This window comes from Amia ocellicauda, chromosome 12 (genome assembly GCF_036373705.1).
Source record: "Amia ocellicauda isolate fAmiCal2 chromosome 12, fAmiCal2.hap1, whole genome shotgun sequence".
Taxonomy (NCBI): Eukaryota; Metazoa; Chordata; class Actinopteri; order Amiiformes; family Amiidae; genus Amia; species Amia ocellicauda.
The window spans coordinates 16,530,245-16,551,498 of NC_089861.1; the positions used below are offsets into that span (position 1 = coordinate 16,530,245).

At 39.0% G+C, this 21,254-nt stretch overlaps 1 protein-coding gene across 2 annotated transcripts in view; it reads right to left on the bottom strand.

The window, feature by feature from the left end:
• fbxw7 (F-box and WD repeat domain containing 7) overlaps positions 1 to 21,254 on the bottom strand; it is a 170,964-nt gene that overhangs the window by 123,613 nt on the left and 26,097 nt on the right. The window lies entirely within an intron of this gene.

Consider the following 21,254-nt stretch of genomic DNA (forward strand, 5'->3'; position numbering starts at 1 on the left):
GTTTAGAACAGACAATGCAAGTTTCTTAGACACCACAGCTCCGTTCTCGATCTAAGGCTGGTGACCCAGAAAGTAGCAGAGCTACTTGTAACAGAGCAAAGCTTTTTCGTTCTTACTCCAAGAAAAGACCGCATAGAAGGCAGACCACTTGCAATCTCACAGCATCCATTAAGAGCGTTCACCAGTTCAAAGCAATCCTACAGTTTTAAGGACAGCCAGTAAATCACCTGATCCCATTACAAAATCAATTACTGCAGTGCATTTCCATTGCTACAAACCCTGATGATGGCAAAATGATATTGGACAGATACTGCAAGGTCAGGCCTAGCTGTTGTTTTTGTTGTTGTTGTTGATGTCGTCGTTTTCATGTATTAATTCAGCGTTTATCTGCTCAATGTGACGTTATATAATTGTAATCTTTCATCCAACATAAAATTAGAGGGAAATAATTAACAGAAAGCCACAAACTCAGAAGTTATTTAGCAAGGCTTACAAAGCAACAACCATATCTAATGGTAGGTGAAAGATGCTATTTGGTTCCTTTACCTTGGGCTGTTTGGGACATCCACCGGCAAGCTGTTGCAGGTGATCTGATGTGTGGCTGCAGGAGAGCAGGTCAGAGCAGCACGTGGAGCGGCCCAACCTCTTCATCAAGGATGAGATGATGCTGCAGCCACAGCCGCACATTGACTTACTCATTAGGGGCAGTACTATTCCCAGGAAAACAGCAAGGAATGTGCCTGCTGCAGGTCCTGCTTCTAATTTTACTTCTTCTTCAGCTGTTGTTGACGGTTATAAAAGTATACCTCCTGCCCCAACTCCCCTCCCCCACTACCTAAAAACGTCTCGCATTCCCCATTTAAAGCAACAAATCCCAAGGACAACGTTAAATGCACAAAAACACTTGATGATTTCCAGGGTTTTCTGCTGAGCTGCAGCTTTCTTCCCAAGGCAAAACTTAGAAGTTTAAGGTAAGCCCAAGCCGAAGTACTGAGGAAAGAGAGCTCTGTGGAGGCTCTGGGAGGGCCCAGCACACCTCGCCACACTCTTCGGATGCTACATCAGCTGCTACTGTACTCCATTCAACCAGTTTCTTCCCCGCGCTGCCCTCCTCCCCCACATGCGCACACACCGATTTTCCTTCTCCCTTTCCCAGCACAGAGCCACACCCCTTGTCCTTCTACTCCTCCTCCAGTCCACAACGTCGCCAGTATACAGATTCTTCCACAGCCAGCCTGAGAGCCGCTAATGCTTCTGCTGCCAGTGATGCTGATGCTGTTTTTATTCTGCTTTCTAGTGCTGCTGCCACTGCTGCTGCTATGCCGAAAGCAAGAAGGAGCACAGGATACATTTTCAATCACCAATCAAGTCTGCTGCCCTTTTTGACTCTAATGCTCCCTGGGGCCTGTCAATCAAATAGCAGTCCTCATGATATATGAAGAAATCAAGACACCTGACTGTCTCCTGGGTATTCGGCATGACAGGCAGCAGGAGAAGAGGAGAAAAGCTAGCAGGAAATAAACAGTTAATCTAAATCCCTACTCCACAGCGGCTTCTCATTATTATTTCACTCTCTGGCCAAGCTGCAAATAATAGAGGACAACCTGTTTCAGTCTGCTAAAGACTTAAAACTGGGGGGAAAATTCACTTTTCAGCAGCAAAATTATCCAAAAGATACACTGGAGTGACTAATTAATAAGAAAGAGAATGTCCTTGAGTGGCCTAAACAAAGTCCTACTAAGAATCTGTGGAAAGAGCTTGAGCAAATCTGCCCAAAAAATTAGCAAAACTTGCACCATATTCAGTTGATGATCTGAATACTTATGCAATCAACATATTTCAATTTTTTCTCTTTAGGTCATGCTGACATTTACTCTAACTTATCTTACCCTTACCCTAAGCTGGTTATCACTGAATAATGTATGGTGCGCATGTTACATGTTGTGGTTTTATTTTGAAAAGATATGGGAAATGCACAGCATCTCTGTTAATGTAGTAAGTTATAATATATTTTGGTACTTATTCTACTTTTTTATATCGCTATATAGCCTGAGATGGCTCCAGTTGTACATTACATGGTCAAAAGTATGTGGACACCCCTTCAAATTAGTGGATTTGGCGATTTCAGCCACACCCATTGCTGACAGGTGTATAAAACCATGAACACAGCCATGAAACCTCCTTAGACAAACATTGGCAGCAGAATGGGCCGTACTGAAGAGACTTTCAACGTGGCACAGTCATAGGATGCTAGCTTTCCAAAAAGTCAATTAATCAAATTTCTGACCTTCTAGAGCTGCCCTGGTCAACTGTAAGTGTGGTTATTCATTAAGTGGTAATATCTTTGTGGCAGCTCAGTCACGAAGTGGTAGGCCACACAAGCTCACAGAACCGGACTTGCAGCATGCAGAAGTGCATAGCATGTAAAAATAGTCTGTCCTCGGTTGCTACAATCAGTACAGAGTTCTAAAATGCCTCTGGAAGCTACGTCAGTACAAGAACCATTGAATCGGGAGCTTCATGAAATGGGTATCGATGGCAGAGCAGTCGCACACAAGCTTAAGATCATCATGTGCAAAGCCAAGCGTCGACTGGAGTGGTGTAAAGCTCATCGCCATTGGACTCTGGAGCAGTGGAAACAAGTTCTCTTGGGGGATGAATCATGCTTCACCATCTGGCAGTCCAACAGATGAATCTGGGTTTGGTGGATGCCAGGAGAACGCTACCTGCCTCTACCAAACTGTAATGTTTGGAGGAGGCAGAATAATGTTCTGGGGCTGTTTTTCATGGTTCAGGCTTGGACACTTAGTTCCACTGAAGGGAAATCTTAATGCTACAGCATACAATGGCATTACAGATGATTTTGCGCTTCCAACTTTGTGGCAACAGTTTGGGGAAGGCCCTTTCTTGTTTCAGCATGACAATGGCCCCGTGCACAAAGCGAGGTCCATACAGAAATGGTTTGTCAAGATCGGTGTGGAATAACATGACTGGCTTGCAGAGTGCCCTGACCTCACTCATGCTCGTGTCACTGATGGAAGTAAATCCCCGCAGCAATGTCTCAATGTGTGGTGGAAAGCCCAGAAGAGTGGAGGCTGGTATAGTAGCAAAGGAGGGACCATATTAATGCTCATGATTGTGAAATGAGATGTTCGAGCAGATGTCCACATTCTTTTGGCCATGTAGTGCATGTCCAAAGATTTCCCAGAAATCTAAATTAGGCAACAAAAACGTAGAATTTCTTGATTTGGATTAAAAATAATTGCAGGCTCACAGTCTCTAGGAATCCCAAGAGGGATCAGTTAAATGACCTGTGAGCAATTGCCACTGTAGTTAGCATTCAACTCACACTTCTATTACATTCTTTACTGCCACTCTCTTTAAGACCAGCTATTACAATGCATAGTGGTAAAGGCCAGGCACTTTCTGCAGTACTGATCTTCAAAATCTAATCCTACGTCATGGCTTATTTCACACAAGGCTCAAAGCAGAAAATGAATTAATAATTGACAATTTAGGGTAACAATGAATCAGCATTTCTATTGCATTTTTCAGGTGAGGTCACTCCTCTTCTTTGTTTAGCTGCAAACGCAGTAAATGCTTGGTCTTGTATGTACTTGAAAATCACCTTCACAGTCATAATATGGTGATGTAACACACACAACACATTCATAATGATAAAGAATAAGCATGTACCCCAGGTGGCATGTCTTTAAAGATACTGTCAAGTTATCAAGTTTGCAATTCTATAAATTCCCACACCAAAGCAGAAATCAAAACTGGGTTCCCACTCAACTGGGTAACACTCAAGCGTCTATTTTCGTAGCATCAAAAATCATACCAGGACAGGCAATAGTAACTTAATTACTTGAAAAAAATCTAACTTAATTATCTCAATAAATCAATACTAATACATATAGGCTAGTATTAAAGTCCAAGTTTCCAGACATTTTCGTTACAAAAAAAAAAAAAGACTAAAAACACAACGACCACAGCAAAGTGTAATGCATATACTTTATTCCAAACCATGTAAACATTACCATTCTTCTCACAGGGAGAGTCATTTAATAATTTAGAACTCAACATTATTAAACACTTTGATAATATAATATAAATGCATATTTTTTGAAGCCATGGATCCATAACTTTTTGAAGTTATGTTACATTGTGTGCATTAGAAAATAAAGATCATAAATCTGATATAAATTGCTTAATTAGATTATACTTTGATACATCATTATTACATTAGTTGGGATTTTTCAAGTGCCAAAACAGCTTAATAGTGCACTTTAAAATGTAACTGCTATACAAAACTTAAAAAAAGTTGCTAATCCTTAAAAATATGGAGCAGCAAATTTACCAAGAAAATATACAGGCAGTCAGGGACGGACCGGGACTAAAAAAGGTCCCTGGACTTTAGCCCAGACCAGCCCACGGCAAGCAGCCCGTGGATACCAAGCTGCATCACAGCTATTGTTATACAGTATAGACTGGTGTCCCATATTCCATAATATAGCAACATGTAGACTCGGGTCTCCTTAGTTTTAGTGTGTAGAGATTGTAGAAGGGTTGCCAATTACAAGAACATTTTATACATTTCATCAGTATTTTTCAATAATTTATTCTTAGGCTACATTATAATTAATAATATTGAGCAAATAATCATGAATCTAACTGTAAATAGGAAGACATTTCAATGTGTGTATTGCATGTTTTCTACAGTACCATCATTTAACAAAGCATTTAATATGCTATTGTTGCGCACCATGTGTTCTCCTATAGGATAGTGGTTCTCAACCCAAAATGCATGATTAGTGACAATATTGAATCAGGTTAAACCAATTCACATTAAAATCACAAGACCTTTTAATATGTATTGACTGGCCTCTACTACTAAGTACTAATACATAATATAAATACATATTTTCACCCCAAATAAAATCGATAAGGAGACTCTCCCTGACAGTGTCCCACACTGGTTTCGTTAATTTGTATTCATATTTTTTTTGTGGAAGCAGGTTGTCACATGACTTCACAACTTTGATTGTTATAAGTTCTAATGCACAAGTTTGCTTCTACAAAATCAAAACTAAAAAACTAATTTGTGCTCAAAAATATCAAAATCCACATCATTTCTACAAACAACAAAAATGCACTTTTTAATTTTTTCTAGCAACATGTATAATGGTGTCCCAGCACTATGTTCAGACTTCCGATTGCCTACCGCCATTGCCTTACCGATTGCCAATCCCCATTGCCTACCGCCTTGCCTGCAGCCACGGCACTGACTTTGCTTGTGCTGCTAGACTCACAATCATGTAGGCCATGGGTTTTCAAACCGGTCCTGGAGTACCCCCTGCCCTGCTGGTTTTTGTTCCAACCTAGGTCTTAATTACTTAACTGAATGGCATATTGGTTTGTTAGGTCAATTAGGGATTCAATTAATCAATTAAGATATCAGTTGAAACAAAAAACAGCAGGGTAGGGGGTACTCCAGGACTGGTTTGAAAACCACTGGTGTAGGCTATGCTGTTGTTGCCTCCTCCTGCTACTCTGCGGCATCCTCCTCAGCATTGTCTACTACATGCACGTTGGCATTGGCATTAATACCAGCAATCTGTTAACTTCGTACATTTGGCTGAATCTGACATTTTCTCTCCCTTAAAATTTCAGCTCCACTTTTGTGTTTTTTACTGTTGATTTTCCAAAATATCCAGCTACCACATCAATATCCCGTGGCTACGTCACTGTCAGTGCTGCACAGAGAGAGAGATGGAGCAGTGGGCCGGTCCACGTCGACTTTCTAACACCTCCATTAAAACTTTTATTTTTAATTGGGCCAGTCCAGTCGAATGGCTGGGGCCAGGAGATAATACATTTATATATAATTTTGTATCGTGCCTGGGGTCCACCAGACCACAAGTCAACCAGCCAACTGGGAATTCTCCCAGTCCGCTACTGCAGACTGTAATTTATATGCAAGTCTGTGTGGTTGTATGTTGTAATTTGGGCTCTTTGACTTATGCAACCTACCTACTCTCTCTAATACGCTCTCTTAAATAATTTCACGATTCCTTAAATCTCAATTAGTCATTCTATTCAGACACATTGGTGCACTGATTATGCAGCAACAGATACAGGAATGCATTTAAAGGGACATGCATCCCTTTATTTACAAAGGTCTTCAATATTATTTCAATATTATCTACTTAAAATGTTACAGTAGTAAGTAGGGTTTGTCAACAAAACAGCACTCATTCCAGAAACAAAATTTATATAAAATACTGAATAGGCTATATAGGCTACTACTATATCAAATACAATATAAAGGTAAGCATTAAAAAAACAGATTCTCTGACTTCAAGAGAGGCAAGCTCCTGTAAGTATAAATGTTGAATCTGCCATACGCTACAACAGGAGAGGCCAACCCTGGTCCCGGAGAGCCGCAATCCTGCAGGTTTTCCAGGTCTCTCTAAATCACTAATCATTGGATACCTTGAACACAGGGACATTTTGCCAAATTAAGACCCACAAATGGTTCAATTAAGCAGTTAGCAGTAGGATAGAATACAAACCTGTAGGCCCTATGGCTCTCCAGGTCAAGGGTTAGTCTCCCCTGCACTACAATAATGAGTTAAACAGACATATGATGCATGAGTAACATTTTTACCACAGTGTAATATGGAGTTCAACAATGATGCAGATGACACAGAAATTGAAGAATATTTAATATGGCTCTACAGCCTATGTTCACTCTGTCCTGGTATGTGTGCCACTGATGAGTTTAACAGAGGACAGTGAATCATGTTCCCTAGAAAATACTACATGAGTGGTTCTGCCCTATTATTAAAGTTGCTAGCTAGAATTGTTTCCCTGAAAGGAAAAAATACAAAGCTGTTCAAGCCTCTTTGCATGAAGAATAAAAAGGTGCAGCACTATTCCTGTTTTATATTCGGAGGTGTAGAAAGAACAAAAAATTGCTCCGGGATATGATCTGGGCAGGTGTGATCCGGGGGATCCTGTACAGTGCATTTGTCCTCTAAAGTAATAGATTATTACATTCATAGTTAGGTTGGGGAATGCAATCTATACAATTGCATGGATTTAATGGATGCTTCTGCCAAAATCTTGGTTTGACAATAGAGCAAAAAGGATTCCAGTATAAAAGACACTGAACACACAGAGGCGTCTAAATTAAAAACAATTCTCAGAATACTAACTGCATTCCTTTTCCTGTTGTTTCCATTGAAAACATAAAACAAAGAACAAATGTTTAGTTTAAATAAGTAAATTATTTTATTTGCCGTGCTAAATCTCCTTTCCACGCACAGAGACATCTGCACACAGAAGCAGGGACAGCAAAGGCAGAGACATCAGCAAAGACAGAGCAGAGCACAGCTGTAAGAGTAAATCGGTAACCTCCTTTGAGGTAAATTCCTTTGACATGGTGTCCCTACTCTCTATATTTCTTTGTAACGCAGGCATTATTCTTATTCAGGATTTCTCTTATTTGCATACTCCTACAGATTTGTACTGATGGTCACAGAATTCTGTACAGGTATGGTAGAATATCAACAGATTCATGCTGTTATTTGGTGTTCATGCACTTTTTGTACTTTTGTGCTTGCAATTTACAAGTCTGACCTGGAGCTGTTGAGTAGCTTAGAGGGAAGGGGAATTATATGGATGATATATGGATGATAAGATCTTGTCAATCAGTCAAGCAAAAAAGCAATATAACAGGCACTCAAACCCTAAACTGTGGAATTATCTGCTTGCCAATGTCAGGTATGACTCTTCTGTCTCAGCTTTTAAGTCCAGACTGAAGCCTTACTTTAGTCTAGCATTGCCTCAATAGTCTTTAACTACTTTCTGCTGTCAATGTTTCTCAACATGTTGCACATTAACCCAGTCTGTATTCTGACACTCCAGCACACATCACTAACCCATCTTTTACATTTCCAAGTGAGTTTATGTTGTTATATTACCGGAAGGGGAGGGATCCAATTGGCCGTTAGCTGTGGAAAGAGAGTTATGTACTCCTATGATAGTCCGTCATCCTATAGGGTTGTTTATTTTTCTCTGCTTTGTGAACCTCTCTGTGGCAACCTTGCAATGAGCGCTATAACAAATACAAAGTAATTAATTGATTGATTGAATTGACTTATCTACAGACAGCCCACAGTAAGGATACTATTCTCTTTGAAAGTTGTGTGTGACTGTAGCAGGAGGTGGATTTTTAACAAAGCCATGTAACCTGTCAGCTAAATGGAGAAAATAGCATAAAATGCAGTAGTGTTTTCCACACATGAAAACAATTAAGGGGCCAGGTGATTGATTATGCATTACTATACCAGTAATTTGATAACTGGTTTTGCAACCCATTGAAATTTGAATTGCAATAAATATTTACATTTCCTGGTAATCAGCAAGTTTCCAGTTATGAAAGCATGAATGGGGGCCTTAATTAGCATGAGCAAGCACATGGTTGGCATACCTATTGATTTCTATAACCATTAATTCAAGTAAACCAGGGGTAAACATACACATCAATCAGCACTACTCCATACTCTTGATGGCCCTGATCGTAACACACTGAAATCAGAGGGGCCGTGTCTCCCCTGCCTGTCACATTGAGTAACTCCCCCTGACCCGTCTCCTCATTCTGGGTCTGCCTACTTGCCTCCTCCTTCCCTTTCACTTCCTCCTCCAACTCTGATTCATTCATTTCTCTACACAGATTTTCATCTCCCAGCCACAAGATTGTCATCAGCAAATTGCCTTAAACTACTCATCATGGTCACTATCTCAATTAAAGATAAAACAGTCTCCACTGCCTCTAAAATTCACTTCTCCTACCATTTCTAATTCAACTAATACAACTCTTCTTTTAACTCGTACAACTGCTATACACTCACCTAAAGGATTATTAGGAACACCATACTAATACTGTGTTTGACCCCCTTTCGCCTTCAGAAATGCCTTAATTCTACGTGGCATTGATTCAACAAGGTGCTGAAAGCATTCTTTAGACATGTTGGCCCATATTGATAGGATAGCATCTTGCAGTTGATGGAGATTTGTGGGATGCACATCCAGGGCACGAAGCTCCCGTTCCACCACATCCCAAAGATGCTCTATTGGGTTGAGATCTGGTGACTGTGGGGGCCAGTTTAGTACAGTGAACTCATTGTCATGTTCAAGAAACCAATTTGAAATGATTCGACCTTTGTGACATGGTGCATTATCCTGCTGGAAGTAGCCATCAGAGGATGGGTACATGGTGGTCATAAAGGGATGGACATGGTCAGAAACAATGCTCAGGTAGGCCGTGGCATTTAAACGATGCCCGATTGGCACTAAGGGGCCTAAAGTGTGCCAAGAAAACATCCCCCACACCATTACACCACCACCACCAGCCTGCACAGTGGTAACAAGGCATGATGGATCCATGTTCTCATTCCGTTTACGCCAAATTCTGACTCTACCATCTGAATGTCTCAACAGAAATCGAGACTCATCAGACCAGGCAACATTTTTCCAGTCTTCAACTGTCCAATTTTGGTGAGCTTGTGCAAATTGTAGCCTCTTTTTCCTATTTGTAGTGGAGATGAGTGGTACCCGGTGGGGTCTTCTGCTGTTGTAGCCCATCCGCCTCAAGGTTGTACGTGTTGTGGCTTCACAAATGCTTTGCTGCATACCTCGGTTGTAACGAGTGGTTATTTCAGTCAAAGTTGCTCTTCTATCAGCTTGAATCAGTCGGCCCATTCTCCTCTGACCTCTAGCATCAACAAGGCATTTCCGCCCACAGGACTGCCGCATACTGGATGTTTTTCCCTTTTCACACCATTCTTTGTAAACCCTAGAAATGGTTGTGCGTGAAAATCCCAGTAACTGAGCAGATTGTGAAATACTCAGACCGGCCCGTCTGGCACCAACAACCATGCCACGCTCAAAATTGCTTAAATCACCTTTCTTTCCCATTCAGACATTCAGTTTGGAGTTCAGGAGATTGTCTTGACCAGGACCACACCCCTAAATGCATTGAAGCAACTGCCATGTGATTGGTTGGTTAGATAATTGCATTAATGAGAAATTGAACAGGTGTTCCTAATAATCCTTTAGGTGAGTGTATATCCCTTCAAACTACAATACAAACAAGATTTCAGTGCTTTAACTTGCATTGCAGAGTATGTGAAATTTGTATGCAAAGCAACATGGATACCTTTCCTTTAATATGCAACATTTCATGAGTGCATCAAGATATGGAGCAATATGTGCAAGCGATGTTAACATGTTTTTTCATCATTAAATCAATCACATTCTTCTGAGCAAATCTAAAACAGGACATAAGAGAACAATTAACAGCAAGATTCAGATGTATACTTCAAGTAGATTTTGAAAATTGACTGTAAAACACAATATGGCCACCACTGCACATAACTGATCTGAAATCTGCAAACAAATGTACCATAGGCCTCTAAGATTGTGCCAATTCAGTGTTTCACTTGTGAATGTTTAGGATGTTCAAAGGTTTTGCTTAGAAAATTCATTAAATTTGATTGGCTTGTGTTGGCAGCCACACCCCCACTCACCTTATTCCAGTGTACATAAAACATATACTCAAAACTGTATGGTTTGTACATCCTTTTAATACAAGCCACTTGAATAGGCACATATTTATGTTTAGAAACCACTACTGCAAATATATTTATTTAATGCACTCATTGACTATGTACTTACTAAAACTATTTTCAGATATTACATAAAAAAAATTATATGGATTTGAACACTTTTACAGCTGGTTACACAGAACTAGATTAGATCTAGTCATGGATACCCTAAGATAACATCTACTTGGGGGCTGTGAAACCAGTTCTAAATGTTTAATATTAAAATTACAGTAGTTCAAAAAGTTTGTTAAAATATTGATAATAAATAATGTATATAATGATAATGTATATAAAACATGTTAAATATAAATGTTGACGGAATACTAAAACCAATTTAGAAATATATATTTTAGCATAAGAGATGATTGGTCAAATTAAGCATAATCAAATATCAATTGGATGTTGGAAAGTGTGAAGTGTTACATATTTTAGAACAAAAGTTTTAGGCAAAAACCTAACAATCATCTTTAACATATAGGATGTTACATAATACATATAAAAATATTACTCCATTTGTAATCTCATGGCAGACTTCACAATTAAAAACTTAGATCATTGGATCTTTACATCAAATGAAAAAACTATGGCAAAAGAGAGTGATTTTTACAATCTGTATTAAATAATGAAGTTTAGAACAGACAATGCAAGTTTCTTAGACACCACAGCTCCGTTCTCGATCTAAGGCTGGTGACCCAGAAAGTAGCAGAGCTACTTGTAACAGAGCAAAGCTTTTTCGTTCTTACTCCAAGAAAAGACCGCATAGAAGGCAGACCACTTGCAATCTCACAGCATCCATTAAGAGCGTTCACCAGTTCAAAGCAATCCTACAGTTTTAAGGACAGCCAGTAAATCACCTGATCCCATTACAAAATCAATTACTGCAGTGCATTTCCATTGCTACAAACCCTGATGATGGCAAAATGATATTGGACAGATACTGCAAGGTCAGGCCTAGCTGTTGTTTTTGTTGTTGTTGTTGATGTCGTCGTTTTCATGTATTAATTCAGCGTTTATCTGCTCAATGTGACGTTATATAATTGTAATCTTTCATCCAACATAAAATTAGAGGGAAATAATTAACAGAAAGCCACAAACTCAGAAGTTATTTAGCAAGGCTTACAAAGCAACAACCATATCTAATGGTAGGTGAAAGATGCTATTTGGTTCCTTTACCTTGGGCTGTTTGGGACATCCACCGGCAAGCTGTTGCAGGTGATCTGATGTGTGGCTGCAGGAGAGCAGGTCAGAGCAGCACGTGGAGCGGCCCAACCTCTTCATCAAGGATGAGATGATGCTGCAGCCACAGCCGCACATTGACTTACTCATTAGGGGCAGTACTATTCCCAGGAAAACAGCAAGGAATGTGCCTGCTGCAGGTCCTGCTTCTAATTTTACTTCTTCTTCAGCTGTTGTTGACGGTTATAAAAGTATACCTCCTGCCCCAACTCCCCTCCCCCACTACCTAAAAACGTCTCGCATTCCCCATTTAAAGCAACAAATCCCAAGGACAACGTTAAATGCACAAAAACACTTGATGATTTCCAGGGTTTTCTGCTGAGCTGCAGCTTTCTTCCCAAGGCAAAACTTAGAAGTTTAAGGTAAGCCCAAGCCGAAGTACTGAGGAAAGAGAGCTCTGTGGAGGCTCTGGGAGGGCCCAGCACACCTCGCCACACTCTTCGGATGCTACATCAGCTGCTACTGTACTCCATTCAACCAGTTTCTTCCCCGCGCTGCCCTCCTCCCCCACATGCGCACACACCGATTTTCCTTCTCCCTTTCCCAGCACAGAGCCACACCCCTTGTCCTTCTACTCCTCCTCCAGTCCACAACGTCGCCAGTATACAGATTCTTCCACAGCCAGCCTGAGAGCCGCTAATGCTTCTGCTGCCAGTGATGCTGATGCTGTTTTTATTCTGCTTTCTAGTGCTGCTGCCACTGCTGCTGCTATGCCGAAAGCAAGAAGGAGCACAGGATACATTTTCAATCACCAATCAAGTCTGCTGCCCTTTTTGACTCTAATGCTCCCTGGGGCCTGTCAATCAAATAGCAGTCCTCATGATATATGAAGAAATCAAGACACCTGACTGTCTCCTGGGTATTCGGCATGACAGGCAGCAGGAGAAGAGGAGAAAAGCTAGCAGGAAATAAACAGTTAATCTAAATCCCTACTCCACAGCGGCTTCTCATTATTATTTCACTCTCTGGCCAAGCTGCACAGTAGCAAGCTCCACTTGTAGATCACTAAACACTACAAATAATATCTATAACCAGCATCTAACATGCCTATGTAGCGTGAAATAATTTTAAAGTGAAGGGCAATGTCTATTACTTACAATAACCGCATGAGTATACTCTCGCATTGCACAGGAAAATGCACCAAAGACAGCGAGAGAAAAAGGAAAGCTGTCCACAGCTCTCATGCAGAAACAGATCAATTTAACTACTAAACACTTTCCAGCAGCTCCCTTTGTCCCAGTCATGCTAATTCACTTTGCTCTCCTTAAAAGGCACACAACTCACCTATTTGCGGATCTAAATCTTGATTACACTGCAGATAAACTAATTTACACAGCACTGTCACCCCCTGCATGTTCCCTTAACAATCTAGCATGAGAAGAGTCAACCATTTAACAAATCCAAAACATATACTGGATACATAAAGGCTAATTAAGAAAAAAATTGGGAAGCGATATATAATGTATATAGATAGACCGAGAGAGAGATGGAGAGAGAGAGAGAGAAATCCAGCATCATCGGGCAGAATTGCTGGAGAAGTAACTTCCTGGTTCATGCATTGGCACCTAGCCAGTACCCTATTAATAGCACTGTGGAATAATACAGAAGGATAACCTTTAAAATACTTTCACAGTAAAATTAGACAAACATGGATCACATCTGGAATGTACCAATTTTAAGAAATACAGTGGAAAGCATGCTATAATAAGAAAGCTACTTAATGAAAATAAAATTGATATTTTGAATTAAATAAAAATATACAAATTGTTTACGAACAGAAAAACTATTGATCTGAACAAAATAAACCAATGTGATTATTCTTAGTGCCATTGAATTTGAGCATGAATCCGGAAAAAATATCTGTATGTTGCATGCAACCTTCAGCAGTAAAACAACCGTTTACTGAAAAGCACAGTAGATGGCAGCACTAGGAACAAATGCAAGGAAAATTGAAAAACCAAACAGTAATAATTTCTGAGGCAGGTAAACAGTACTTTAAGACTAACAAAGAAAAAAAAATGCATGTAATTTGCTTGACTTTGATATAGGCTATAAGCTACAAACAGAAAATTGCCATCGTCAGCAACTCAGATAACATTTAGTTATACTAGCCTAATCATTTTCAAATTTCAGGAAACATTAAAAAAAAGTAATTGATGTTCATTGCTTTAGCTACTGGTCTTAAAACTAACATGTGGTTTGTCTGACTTTCTGTCTTTACAAAGGAGTTACACAGGAGAGCTCAAGGTCAGGTATGTGGTTTTCAGTTTTTAAATAGGCTAGCCTACCTCTTCAAAGATCATGTACATGATCTGTTTAAGTCTTACAGCTTTCATTTTAACTTTTTTGACTGCAGCTGACAATATCAATGTGAAAAACAGCAGGCTGTTAATAATCAATCTCTTTTCAGTATAGCGCCCTTCACAAAGTTGCCATAGAGCGCTTCACATATTAAAACAAACAAGAAATAAAACATTATGCATGAAGGAGAGGAAGAACTCATACAGAATGACAGACTATTACAGGAGGAAATAAATCTCCGGCCTAATTGTTACCTCCCATTCAGGCATTATTAATAATATGTATTTTCATTCAGTATGTGGCTTCTGAATATGACCGACCTGATAGCCATGAACAAAACAAACCCAGACGCTATTTGCTTTTCTTCATACAAATTACTGATGGGACAGTCAAATTTTCATGGTATGATAACCGTAAGCACAAATACCACAGTAACCAGTATATCACAGTATAAATCATAAAACTTAATTTCTATTCTATACATGATTAAAGTGCAGTTGAACCGAATTAGGAAATTAATCTGTCCTACTGCTTAAAACAATTTTGATAATTTAAAAGCACTAGCGCAAAAGAGTTCTCTCTCACTTTGCACGATACAGAACCTCTAGAACAATTGTTGCTAAATGGGATCATAAATACATTTAATTAATTACAGTTGAAGTAAAGGTTTCAGTGTAAAACCTAGCATGAAAATGTGTGAATACTAACATAAATGTTCTGTTAATAAAATGTTTTTGATCAGCAATAACACAAAATCATCATCATCATCATCACATAAATAAACTCAACATTTTTGGGAATTTTAATCTGCCGAAGTTCCTTGCTCCTGACTGATGCTCTTTCATTTTAAATTCAGATTACCCTACCCTCTCTTTTGGGCCAATTAACATTATAATTATTTTTAGTATCTTCTTAACATTCTCATTTATTATTATTTAGACTAAAATAATTAATCTAAACTGATCTACCATTAGTCAATTCATTGGGAATTCATTCTGACTGAATGTATTGTGTTTGCCTTTTGGATTTGAATAATTTTGTTTTTAAATTGCAGGTAGTTTGTTCAAGAAATGAGAGAGCAGAGTTCTAAGAATGCATGGCCAGTGTCAACAGTGAGATTCCAGAATATGTATGTATGTATTATATCAATTGTATAACAATCCAGTTATACGTGTAAAGCAATGCAGGATCAGTAGGGTTCATATCACAGAAAGGGCATATGCCATGTATACCATAATTACGATAATTATAGTATAACAGGATCAGTATACCCTAGTGCATCTAAACTGTGATAAACCGTAAAACCAATATACTGCCCATCCCTAATACAAATGTCATTTTGCACAGACTATACACACCTTTGTGGAGGGTATCTGTGACTAGCCTCTGGGAGCATTAGTATTTAAAAGGGCAAAAGACTAATTTATCCCGTATTCCTTCTTCCTATCACCATCAGAAAATCAGTGGTGGCAGCACTACAAACAGAGCATTTTCAGTAATGTTTCCCATTTCAGAATGTGAGTCAGAGTTAGCGAGGCATTTCATTGTGTTCTGGATCACATTACACATTCATTAAAGATGCAGGAACAATAGTACCTTTATTAAAGCTAACAAGCATAATACAAGGTTTTCTTGTATAGGAGTCTAAATTATAGGAGTCTAAAAGTGAGTCATACCCAGGGCAAACAATAGTCATGATTCTTTGCGTAATTTAAGTTTTTACCAGGGTAAAAGTGTAAAAGGATAGTTGGCATGGCATCGTCTATTAGTTTTGACGGCAATAGATAAATATCCATATGTACACTCAAAATGATCACTACAAATTAATTAACACTTTTTTTTTTAACAAACCACACTAATTTAGGACAAATTGGCCAATGAGCCAAAGGAACCTAGTGTGAATAACACTTTAGTCTGTTATCTCGCTAAATGTATAACATATTTACAGTGCGTTTTTTTTTTTCAAACTGCATCAGTTTGGTTTGCTTGCTTTGACGCAATGTATTACTGTTCTAGTTGTTCACACTCGCTTTCTTTACAAAAGTTCCATGTATGTTTATAAATTAACCTAGGATTGTTTTCTTGGTTCATGTCCATGTTTTCCTAGGACTCTGTTCATTAGAGGTCATGCTTAACTGAACTATAGTGAATTATTGTCAGAATTAATTTAATCCTGTCTGCACTATGAATAAAGGCATATGGTCTGGTCTTTCCGTATATTTAATTCAATGATATTGTGCTGGAATATCCTTGATTTCAAGAAAAACAGTCAAAAAACTAAAACAATCCAAAAACAACACTATGTTGCACTATATTAGTGCATTTCAGAAATAGCAGAATAATATGCACAATAAAAATAAACGGTAATATTAACCAGTTAAAGACAGCGGTCCAGACAGATTTTTGCAGCCTACTGTTATTACAACTAAATCTATTTAAATTGATACTTAAAACCTCATGCTCTTTCAGAGTCACTGCACTTGTCCTATAGATAGGACTCAGGATTTATTTTCTGTATTTACCATACGTCTAATCTACATTCAAATGTAATTCTTGTAGACTGAAGGAAATATGAATTGTTTAAATGGGGAACTGCATCACTCCCCTAGCCAATAAACCAAGCGTTGTATGATATAATAGAATTACATACTACTAGGCGTCTGACCAGGTTATGTTCCATTTTAAAAGAAATTCAAAATTGTGTACATGTTTCAATTTTTTTCAGTATGTGCTGTACCATGTTGAGGCTGCTGGGTTTGACAATGAGGTTATGTAAAACACACATCTACCACATAACTAGAACTGGTATGTTAACCCACATAAAAGCCAAAAACGCTTCAGTGTGACAACATACATACTGAATAAATATCAGTCCGTATTGATAATATTGTGGCAAAGGACATGCTTCCTGTAAGTTTTGTTGAAGGGATTTTGGGATTTGATTACATTTATGGAAGATGGAAATTTGTGGAACAGTCCCCGGCACAAAAATCAATTCCATTCTACTCGAAAAAACGCATAGGGATTCAGCAGGTTCTGTCTGCAGAAACTTGTCAAAGGCTGAGATGATGGCGATTACTACAGATGCATGGAATGAACTGAATACCGAGTCGTACATCACAATATACTGTCGTTTCATAGAGCACTGGGAAATGAAAAGCTTAGTTCAACAGACTCATGCTATGCCAGAGAGGCATACAGCAGAAGAACACCACTCGCTGCCTGTGTATTCCTGTGTGGACTACAATTTACAACATGTTTGAGCGCCTACAGGAACAGAGTTGGCCAGTTGTCGCAGTCATCTCTGACAGGGTGTACATAAAGCTTTCATAAAACAGATGCCCGCAGACTTGACATGGCTGAAGACAGTTAGGACGTTATCGGGGAGCAACTTGAAATGCGCTACACCTGCTTTGTGTGGCGAGTCACAGGTTTTGATCTCTATGATGTACTTTGTCATGTCCACTCTGGTATCCAGGCATCTGACTTCTACCACAGGAGATCCACAAAAGTCTCTAAGTTTAAGTGCCACTTGGCACCCGAAGACACAGAACCAGTGGAGAGGGAGCCACTCACCGCTTCATTTGTAGATCCCAGACACAAAAGGTTTGCGCACCGCCCAGAGGGGTATGCACATCGCACATAGCGATCACAAATAAATACGCATGATTTGCCCTATTCAAAATGCTGTTTTGCGTGGCTTAATGTATTCTGCACCGTGTTAATTGTATGCCATGGACTGCACCCACATCACCACCCGGGCACCTACAGGGGTGGAAGCAACTGCCTTTATGAAATGATTAATACAGATAAAATACAGATAACCCTAATGCCTAAACACATGATTTTAGGGGTGCACCGATATAGATTTTCCAGCCCGTTACCGATATCCAATACTTTCCCCACATATAAGCCCATACAGATACCGATATTGCAGGAATTGTGGTACATGTAGGCAAGAATGTCAATCCACTCCAGACGCAATAGGAAAACACTACAAATACATAACCCTGTTCCTGCATTTATATGTATTGTTTCAATTTATGTTTTAAGCGTTATATTACTGTTATGTTGTTTTTGTTTAGCAGTACATAATCACCATATTATTATTAATAGTCATAGTACTATTATGTTGCTGTTGTTTAAGCACTAGAAAATAAATTCATTAATAGTACGCTTTTTACATTGTAATTTAGCCCTGCAAGAATCATTATCATCTTCAACTGAATACATGTTATGTTAGAATGGATACATCATTATAAAAATCTAAAAACTGCTTCTACTTTGATTGAAAAATTACAGACACTGAGATCTTAGATAATTTTAACTTATAAGTTCCCATCCCTGATTACAATAAGAATTCCATTCATCAGTCTTTCATCCTTGAAAAATGGTCAAATCACTGGCAAAATAATTTTCCAGTAAATCTAAAATCATGAATCAATCTTAGCCAAGAATAGGATAAACAAGAACAAGTTTAAACAAATAGAACTGTACACTATTAAAATACACATACACCTTCCTCCCACGTCATCCACAAGACACATGTGAAGTCAAGCAGCGATAACAGAACTGAATGATTGGCCAATCAATGGAAGTAATACCCAGCGGCAACAGCTACACCTACTACTAGTACTAATACTACACCTACTACACTTACTACTATATCCATGTGGCACTGCTTCCTTTGCCTCCCCCTTGTGGCCACCACTGGACAAAAGTCATTCTGATGTCAAATTTAACAAACATTACTACTGCTTATACTAAATCAGGATACGTTCTCCTCAGTTTAAGATCGTTCATTAGTGGAGCACTGCATGGCTGTTTTATAATATACCACAATAATTATGTAGGGGAAAATAAACAAAGGTGAGAAGCTAAATGAAGTCTATAAGGAAAAACCTCCTAGACAGGATTTTGTTTAACTTTACTTTTACAATTCAATTTACATAAATGTCAAAAACATGACTTGCAGCTTAATACTTTCTAATAGTCTGTTTTAACCATGACATGCTTGGGGACTATATTCTAAACATACTGCAATATATATACACTCACCTAAAGGATTATTAGGAACACCATACTAATACTGTGTTTGACCCCCTTTCGCCTTCAGAACTGCCTTAATTCTACGTGGCATTGATTCAACAAGGTGCTGAAAGCATTCTTTAGAAATGTTGGCCCATATTGATAGGATAGCATCTTGCAGTTGATGGAGATTTGTAGGATGCACATCCAGGGCACGAAGCTCCCGTTCCACCACATCCCAAAGATGCTCTATTGGGTTGAGATCTGGTGACTGTGGGGGCCAGTTTAGTACAGTGAACTCATTGTCATGTTCAAGAAACCAATTTGAAATGATTCGACCTTTGTGACATGGTGCATTATCCTGCTGGAAGTAGCCATCAGAGGATGGGTACATGGTGGTCATAAAGGGATGGACATGGTCAGAAACAATGCTCAGGTAGGCCGTGGCATTTAAACGATGCCCAATTGGCACTAAGGGGCCTAAAGTGTGCCAAGAAAACATCCCCCACACCATTACACCACCACCACCACCAGCCTGCACAGTGGTAACAAGGCATGATGGATCCATGTTCTCATTCTGTTTACGCCAAATTCTGACTCTACCATCTGAATGTCTCAACAGAAATCGAGACTCATCAGACCAGGCAACATTTTTCCAGTCTTCAACTGTCCAATTTTGGTGAGCTTGTGCAAATTGTAGCCTCTTTTTCCTATTTGTAGTGGAGATGAGTGGTACCCGGTGGGGTCTTCTGCTGTTGTAGCCCATCCGCCTCAAGGTTGTACGTGTTGTGGCTTCACAAATGCTTTGCTGCATACCTCGGTTGTAACGAGTGGTTATTTCAGTCAAAGTTGCTCTTCTAGCAGCTTGAATCAGTCGGCCCATTCTCCTCTGACCTCTAGCATCAACAAGGCATTTTCGCCCACAGGACTGCCGCATACTGGATGTTTTTCCCTTTTCACACCATTCTTTGTAAACCCTAAAAATGGTTGTGCGTGAAAATCCCAGTAACTGAGCAGATTGTGAAATACTCAGACCGGCCCGTCTGGCACCAACAACCATGCCACGCTCAAAATTGCTTAAATCACCTTTCTTTCCCATTCAGACATTCAGTTTGGAGTTCAGGAGATTGTCTTGACCAGGACCACACCCCTAAATGCATTGAAGCAACTGCCATGTGATTGGTTGGTTAGATAATTGCATTAATGAGAAATTGAACAGGTGTTCCTAATAATCCTTTAGGTGAGTGTATATATATTGATTGAAATCCATTTAGCACAGGTGGAGGCCACTTACTTGATGATTTGGCAAGGCAATTGCTTACACCTGAGCTAACGTAGGATTGCTATTACAAGCAGGGTGGACACTTGTTAAAAATTAAAAACAGAAAAACCTTGGTTTGCAAATTTTTCACACATTTCTACAATATATATTTTAAATCAAAAGTTGTGGGGTAGGACGTGCAGATAAATATATTTTTTACTGTATTTTATTTCCAGGCTATAAGGCAACAACAATTGAAAATAATGAAAGGGGGTGTAGTCTTTGTATAGGCACTGTATTTACAATGCCTCAATTAATGAGGCTGCCACCATTTGCTTATAAAATCCAATAAAGTTCCCACTGCATCCAATACAGGAGAGAGTAATACAAGTTTAATTTAAAAATAAATTAATAATAATAACCTTTGAACACATAACAGTTTAGTGCAACTCAGTGATAAAATAAAATGTTTACAATTTCCTTTCACTTATACTCCTTCTTGATTAGCTATACATTTGCCACGCTTCCACAGGGATCTACAATCAGACTGAATTAGATGAATGTATGCATTATTAATACATTTGATATAAACGTATTTCAACTTGGATAATACCCAGAATATAAAAAAAGTGTAGTGATGTGATTTGCAATGTTATGTATTTGTAGTATGTTGGATGTTAGTCTGATAAACTTGTACATTGTAAAAAGGCATCTACGAAAGAAAAAGCTACGTCACCAGAGACTCAGTGGTGACT